This window comes from Zea mays, chromosome 1 (genome assembly GCF_902167145.1).
Source record: "Zea mays cultivar B73 chromosome 1, Zm-B73-REFERENCE-NAM-5.0, whole genome shotgun sequence".
Taxonomy (NCBI): Eukaryota; Viridiplantae; Streptophyta; class Magnoliopsida; order Poales; family Poaceae; genus Zea; species Zea mays.
The window spans coordinates 104,619,430-104,628,019 of record NC_050096.1 but is presented as its reverse complement, the minus strand read 5'-3'; the positions used below and the strand labels follow the sequence as shown (position 1 = coordinate 104,628,019).

Below are 8,590 nucleotides of genomic sequence, written 5' to 3'. Positions count from 1 at the left end.
AAACTAAAGTAATTAATGAATGAGAAAAATATAAATTTGCATCATGTTGGTATTTTTGTTTGTGCACTTAATTTGTGTTTGATTTAAATTTGGATATTTAAAATTCGAAATTTGAAAAGAAATGCAAAACAGAGAAGATAAAAGAAAAAGAAAAAAGAGAAACATTGTAACTTGGTCGAAGCCCCCATTCCCAGCCCACGTCGTTTTCCCACCCGGTCGTCCCATTCATCCCACAGATGCGCCAACCGACGTGTTCGCTCGACGCCGATAGGTAGGTCCAAATTATCAACCACTCGGTCTCATGCACCCTCACTAGATTGTGGGCCCGCATGGTCATCCCCTTCGCTCGCGCGTCGCGACTGAAAGCTTGCTCGCGCGACGAGCACCATAAGGGCATGTACAGTGGTGTTTAATGTGGAGTCTCTTAAGGTGTTTTAGGGGGTTATTTGCAAAAAAATCTTAGAGCCGTCTCTCCGTGAAGAGACGCCTCTGGCTCGTAAACCAAGTAGCAACAGACGCCTCACTTCCCACTGTACGAATTTGTCGTCTGTTCTATCGATCTGATGCTATACAAATACATTTAATTCTGTATTTATTAATAGACTACGTTTATAGACACTCCATTGTACAATAGAGTCTCTTAGTTGTCTCCTGTGCTTGGAGAACCGTTTTGGTGTCTCTCCACTGTACATGCCCTAACAAACCCCACGCGAATCCCGGGGAGTCTATTACGACCACCCTGAACCGACCTGCTGGGGCTATAAAGTCGTATACTAGGGCCCCACTTCCCTTCCTATCACCGTGACCCAGCTACCGTCCGTGCGCGAGAGAGAGGGGGAGAGCTTGTGCCAGGGAGAAAAAGAAAGCAACACCGCCACGATGAATTCACGCCATCGCTGCTTGCTCGCCATCGATTGGTCAACCAAGAGATTCGCTAAGAACCGGAGGTCCTTCCCGTGCTCAAGCGGTGCGCAAGGTGGACTCATCCTTGGCTAGTTGCTCGCTGGTGAGGTGTGGGCATCATGGACCGCATATCGTCGTGGACAGACATCTCCATGACTCTCGGAGCCGGTAAGACCTCCATCATGTGCTCGCCCTGTATCGGTCGTCGTGTACACCAAACCCGTGTCAGTTTAGAGCCATAGGACATCATGGATTCCTCGCCAGAGTCAAGATTTTTACCTAGAGCTACCTGTGCCGTGGGATGAGGTGATCGGCCACGTAATAATCGGTGGGATCATCTCCCACATGTTTGCCTTAGCCCTCTCATTGCGTAGCACCGATTAATTTTGAGTATGAAGAACCAGAGCCTCTACGCGGCATTACCGGCCACGGCGCTGCCGCGTTCGATCGCTAGGGGAGGAAGGCGGGGTGGTGGACGTTGATCAGGTCACGGGCGGTGGAGATTAGACCGTCATAACTCTTTGTTTGGGTGTGATCTGGGTCGTCGATCTCGCAATGGTCGGTCAGCGGTTATCACATCGCTTTTATCAGACGGGGACCCTTAGATGGAGATCGTGTGGCCATGGTTTAAATATCGGTTCAATGGTTTTGGGATCTAATCTGGGGCGTTAAGTGTAGATCGGGCATTTGTCGTGCGTCGATATCCCTTCGACCTTATGGTAATGCAAAAGAGTCCCTCGGGATTGGAAAAGAAAACCCGCCATCCCTCGCCGTTTAAAGAGCCTTACAATTGGGTACTGATTTGATCAGAATGGCCCCTGGGCTTTTGAAAGTTTACACTGCAGTTCAAAAGAAATACCAGACAATGGCAAATGAATAAAGAAAAGATTTTAAATATAAAAATCTTAGAAAATCTGTAGCTTATTCATTTTAGCCTAGATTTTATTGGTTCTCGAATCTAGAGTTTCATCATGTCACGTAGAACATTATTGTGTGGCTTGTTCCCATGTTTGTTGTGATGTTAATTTTCTCCCTACACTATTTGTTTGTTTTGTTGCGAGTAGGCGAGCAAATGACCAAGGAGCTCGAGGCACCGCAGGTTAAAGATTATGAGTAGGAGCTCGTAGAAGGTAAGTTATGTCCTTGATCACATTATTTGACCTAATAATGTTCATAATTCTATCAACTCGAGAGGACTTAGCGAAACTCGTGCATAAAAAACAGTTATCTCAACTCAAGAGGACTATTGCGCGTGGATAGGCGCCTGAAGTACTGGTTTAGTTCTACTGAAGGGTGGGTGCAATCATGTGAAAACTTGTACTAAACCCGACTTCAAAGTTTCTGCAGACAATGTTCGAAGATCAACAATCGAAGCTTCAAAGTGGTCAAAAAAGTTCTTGTTTGATATATGGAAGGAGGGTGGAAAGGAATCAATATTGAAGAATCAATAAAAATGATAGAAGGTTCGTGCGTAGCTACCTTCGTCTTACCCGCGTGAATCACATGCATGTTCTAATTTCCGGCTTTTTGCAAGCTCGAAAGGCAACTAAAAAGGCTGCTGGTATTAGAAAAAATCTGCAGACAAAGAAGGCCAAAGTTGCTTTTTCTCTTTGCAACTCCTAGATTTCTTTGAGCACATGTTGATAATTGTCTTCTAACTTTTGCTGGGAAGTTTCTACTTCATAGGTAATCATTGAAGTAAAACACAATGAAGCTGATGCAGAAGATGTTGCCATCTAAGCCAAAGCGATAGCTGCCAGGGTCACGAAGAGGGCTACAGACAGTGTAGTTTTTAAAATATGTGAACAAATTTATGATGAGATGATGCACGGATAGTAAACACTTGGTGCCGTCTATGTTGAAGCTCCCTAGTACTTTTTTTGTTGTAATATAACGTACTTCTATTTTGACTTGCTGATTTGCTTTTTTCCTTTGTGATGTGTAAAACTTATATGCTATGCATTTTTTAGTCGAAGGCAAAAAAACACCTTCCGTTCTTTTCACATGTTACAAAGGGAATGCACTCCATGGATGTAGCTTCGTCATAGGCTAAGTTTGTACTTGCATTCCCTTAGGAATTGCTTCTTAGCTTTTCTAGCCCTATTTAGGTGATTGCATCGGAACTCTGCATTCCCTTAGGAACGACTTCGGAGCTTTTTCACCATTACTTAGGTGATTGAATCAGAGCTCTGTAATCCCTTAGGAATGACTGGAGCTTTTTCACCATTACTTAGGTGATTGAATCAGAGCTCTGCATTCCCTTAGGAGTGACTTCAGAGCTTTTTCACCATTACTTAGGTGATTAAATCAGAACTCTGCATTCCCTTAGGAACGACTTCAGATCTTTTTCAGCTTTTTCACCATTACTTAGGTGATTGAATCAAAGCTCTGCATTCCCTTAGGAACGACTTCGGAGCTTTTTAGCTTTTTCACCATTACTTAGGTGATTACGTAATTTCATCATCGCACTCAAAGGTGCCAACTCAATATTACATTGGATTGCAGAATAGAAGAGGGTTTTACAAGTAAACTTAAATGCATAGTAGTATCTTCTCGATAGCTTTGGGTCATGTTACCCAGCCTCTTGGAGTCTTTAGTATATATGCTTCGTCTCTAGGATCATACTGTTAACAGTGCGGGTTTCTGAACCCTCCCTTCTATCCCTTTATTGCAAATCTTGCACTAGGAACTTGGGTGACCAGCGAGAACCTGATCATAGGGAGGCAGTCCTATGATGAAGGAAGCAGACAACGACCATGCGCTGATCACAGGGTTACTCGAAACATTTGAGGCCATAGTTAGATGCATCATTGGCTCTTGTGATTGGGACTGGACATATTGTAGAACATAAGGTGAACAATACGAAGATGTACTGAACACCTCCTTCGACTGGGAAGGTTGACTGGCTGACGAAGCAAGCTCTTTTGCTTGTTGATTGTATGGTGAAAGATTCTTTTTGTGTGGCCTTTTTCCTCACCACAAAACAAACAAAATGACTTCCTTGGAGGTGCATTGAACCTGCCACTGAAGCTTCGGCCTCCCCTTCCCCCTATTGCAGCAGGTGGCCAGAACATGTTATGAGAGGGCTGCTACTGAGAGCTTGCTTCTTATTGGCCTGGTTGACCCTGAGATTGGGTCGTCTTTTCTTTGTCCTACACCGAGTTATGAATGCTTCAGACATGTCTTAGATGGAACCTTCTCCTGAAGCCCCTGATGGCTTCGGTGTACCTGTGTAACTCCTCCCTACTTTGGCGAAAGTTGTTATCGACTCTTATGTACTCATCCATTTTCTGCAGCAGCTTCTCAAGAGAATGTAGAGGCTTCCTTGCAAAGTATTGGGCTGTTGGTCCTGGCCTGAGCCCCTTGACCATAGCTTCGATGATGATGTCATCTTGAATTGCTGGTACTTGGACCTGAAGGTGGAGAAACCTTCGGACAAATGACTGAAGGTATTCATCCGAATCTTGGGTGCACTAGAACAAGGCTTGTGAAGTAACGAGCTTTGACTAGAAACCCTGAAAGCTGGTGAGTAACATCTCTTTTAGCTTATGCCATGAAATGACAATCCTTGGTCGAAGCAAGGAATCCAAGTCTAGGTCACATTTCTAACCTCCATGACAAAGGATTTTGCCATGACTGCTGAGTTGCCACCATGTGAAGATATGGTAGCTTCGTAGCTTATGAGGAACTGCTTCAGGTCAAATAGACCATCATACATTGGCAGTGTAGGAGGTATGTACAATGGTGGCCAAGGTGTTGCATGTAGCTCTAGTGTTCGCCTTAGCCCTCACGTCGTGTAGCACCGATTAATTTTGAGTATGAAGAACCAGAATCTCTGCGCGGGATTACTGGCCATGGTGCCGCCGTGTCCGACCGCTAGTGGAGGAAGGAGGGGTGGTGACCGTTGATTAGGTCAGGGGCGATGGAGATTAGGACGTGATAACTCTTTGTTTGGGTGCAATCTGGATCGTCGATCTCACAACGGGCGGTCAGCGGTTATCACATCGCTTCATTAGACAAGGACCCTTAAATGGAGATTATGTGGCCATGGTTGAATACCAGTTCAATGGTTTTGGGAATCTAATCTGGGGCGTTGAGTTCAGATCGGACGTCTGTCGTGCGCCGATACCCCTTCGGCCTAGTGGTAATGCAAAAGAGTCCCTCGGGATTGGATAAAACAACCCATCGTCCCTCACTGTTCAAAGAGCCTCACAATTTGGTCCAAATTTTATCTGAATGACCCCTGGGCTTTTGAAAGTTTACACTGCAGTCCAAAAGAGATACCAAACAATGGCAAATGAATAAAGAAAAAGACTTTAAATATAAAAATATTAGAAAATTCGTAGCTTGTTCATTTTAGCCCTGATTTCAGTGGTTCTCGAACCTAGAGTTTCATCATGTCGCATAGAACATTATTGTGTGGCTTATTCCCATGTTTAGTGTGATGTTAATTTTGTCCTTGCACTGTTTGTTTGTATTGTTGCAAGCAGGCGAGCAAGTGACCGAGGAACCCGAGGCACCGCAGGTTGAAGATTTTGAGCAGGAGCTCGCAGAAGGCAAGTTGTGTCCATGATCACATTATTTGATTTAATAATGTTCATAATTCTGTCAATCACCATGGAACAGTTAGGTTAAGCTGATGGGACCTAATAGGTTACCTAGTTTTGTTTACCTTACACCTTACACACAAATGAACTATTGGGTAGTTTTGCTATTGCTCTATCTGGTTTTGGGTGTTATACATGAATCATGATCATGCCATATTTCTAATGTTGATTGTTTGTGAATTATTTATGATACTTGATAAGATCATATTATTAATTGGAACATGGAGTTTAACTTGAGACAACAGTGCTACTACAAGGGTGGAATGGAACACCCTTGGCCAATTAATTAGGAAAGCTAGTGCGAGATAATCCTTTACCAAAAGGGGCAAGCGGGGAGGTGTCGCTGCAAAGTATAGTGTTGGCTGTAATTACTGCGATGGGGTTATAGACCGTGAAAAAAGGCCTATGCTTCCTTTGTCCTTAAACGGTAGCGGGTTTTCTCACACTAGTGGAACTTTGTAATGGCCTCGTAGTGAGCCCTTGCCTACTCACCTTGGCAATGTTTAAAGGTCTGTGCAACGCGAGGCAAATAAGGGATCACGACTTGTGGGTAACGATGTGCAACCTCTGTAGAGTGTAAAACTGGTATATCAGTCGTGGTCACGGTCATGAGCGCCTCAGGACTCTCGCATGATTAAATGATGGAACTAAACTTAACATGTCATGCATTTCTTTGTGGAGTTATTACTATTATTATTTATGATCTATTATTTAATTGGGTTGGTATTCAATTATTCCTAGTAATTTGCTAATAAAATTTTGACCAACTTATCTAAAAGCAATGCTCAACCTTAGCTATTTTTACTTGGTAAGCCTTACACTTGAGCCCCCACCATAAGTGAGCTCAAACACACTTCTCCCCACACTTGCTGAGCAGTGGTCCTATGAGAGCTCACCTTTGCTATAATCACACCAGGTGAAGAGAAGGTACCATCGGAGGAGGACTACTATGATGAGTTATCGTATCCCAGTCAACTAGGGCATCATTCAGATAGTTATCTTAGCTCAATTTATTTATTATCAGTTATTTTATAAGACATTCTCATTATGTAATATAGATTATGACATTCGTCTCTATACATTGAGTCATTGCATGTGTAATTCTTGATTTGGCGCACAAATAAGATGCACCCGGATTTGTCCTTAAATCCGAGCGTGACAAGGGGCTTCGCCCCTTGCAACCCTTGGGCACAAACTCAACAATCTTCGCCTTGAGACAAATTCCATCTTGTAGCCATAATTTGTAAGCAACATTCTGAATAATAGAAGGAATTGGTGCCATCATAGTCGCTAGGGCTAAGCAATAATACCAACTAAACAGGTTTAGTCATCATATCAGCTGGATTGAAATGTGTACTTATCTTGCATAACCTCAATTTACCTTCTGCAACTATTTCCCGGACATAATGATACTTGATATTAATGTGCTTTGTCCTCTCATAAACATATGATCCTTTGTAAGGAAAATAGCACTCTCACTGTCACAAAACAATGTAATGCAAGATGTATCTCCACAAAACTCGACATATATACCTTTCAACCAAACGACCCCTTTGCAAGCATCACAAGCTGCAACATACTCTGCCTCTATAGTAGATAAAGCAATTATAGGCTATAGACAAGCCCTCCAACTGACTGCACATCCACCAACTATGAATACATAACATATTAAAGATATTCTCTTGTCCAAATCTGCTCCATAATATGAATCAACATATCCAACAAGTTCCTCTTTAACCTTGACAAACTACAAACAAGCATTAGACATACCACACAAGTACTTGAAAATCCACCAAACAGCTTCCTAATGTGTTCTACTAAGATTAGCCATGTATCTGATGTTGGCATCGATCCAGGCGTCAATCACTAGGAGTTGTTCTGCTTGGCGGGCTCTCTACAGCGACACAGATGGTCTGTGGCTTAGCGTCGGATGGTCTGCGACCTGGTGGCAGGAGCATATTTCCATGTGTCAAGCCGGACGATTCGTGCCTAGTGGCCAGATGGTCCGCGTGTGCACAGGCGCGGCGACGTTTGTCAACATTACCTGGATCTCGCCCCCCGAGATGGACCCCATCAAGAAGGAGAGATCCTAGGGCTTGCCTTGGGATCGACAGACCACCCAAAACGCCTCCAAACAACATAGAGTCGAAGAGAGGTGAAGATAGATATGAAGAAGGTTACGATACTAGCTACTCCTAGGGCAAAAAAGTAAAAGAATAGAAGATATATTGATTTGGTTCGATTGTTTATTCACGCAATCGACCGTACCCCTTCGTATATATAGGGGAGGTCTGGACCCGTTCCTAGGCGTTCCCCAACAGGATCCGTGAGTTTAGATGGATAAACAAGCGCGAAAAAGGGGTTAATCACGCCTGATCTGATCTTATCGCACACCGTCCGCGGCCCAGACTATCTAGCTACAGAGCTGGAATATTCGGCCATAGAGCCGGACCGTTCGGCCATGCCCAGTGCCACAAATGATGCTCAACATCTACTAACCAAACTCATGGCATATGACAAATCAAGACGTGAACAAACCATAACATACATCAAGGAACCAACAACACTAGAATAAGGCACCTTTGACATGTACTTTAAATGTTTATCTTTGGTAGGAAATTGAGCATCTGGCAACTTGAAGTGAACATCTGCTAACCAAACTCATGGCATATGACAAATCAGGACGTGAACAAACCATAACATACATCAAGGAACCAACAACACTAGAATAAGGCACCTTTGACATGTACTTTAAATCTTTATCTTTGGTAGGAAATTGAGCATCTGACAACTTGAAGTGAGGAGCAATGGGAGCAATTACTGGATTAGAATCATGCATAATGAAACACCATAATTTCCTGACTAAGGAATGACAAACCAAATTTCCTGTCTCTCCCATTCTCCATGCCACGAATATTTCTAGCGGCTCACAGGTCCTTCATCTCAAACTCACTACTTAACTGCGCCTTTAAGGTAGCGATCTCCTTCTTGCTCTTGGCGACAATCAACATGTCATCAACATATAACAACAAATAGATAGGTGAACCATTAACAATTTAATATAGACACAACTATCACAC

General features: G+C 43.3%; 1 long non-coding RNA gene across 3 annotated transcripts; it reads left to right on the top strand.

Annotated features, from left to right (window-relative positions):
* Positions 1 to 793: 793 nt before the first annotated feature.
* LOC103637723 (uncharacterized) lies at positions 794 to 3,624 on the top strand. Of its 3 annotated transcripts, none has more exons than XR_002266720.2 (4): positions 796 to 1,071; positions 1,968 to 2,033; positions 2,128 to 2,366; positions 2,590 to 2,908. It is a non-coding gene; the product is annotated as an uncharacterized lncRNA (long non-coding RNA). The 3 variants fall into 3 exon arrangements; XR_002266719.2 differs by having other exon boundaries at positions 2,576 to 2,908; XR_002266718.2 differs by having other exon boundaries at positions 794 to 1,071; positions 2,128 to 3,624.
* Positions 3,625 to 8,590: the final 4,966 nt, after the last annotated feature.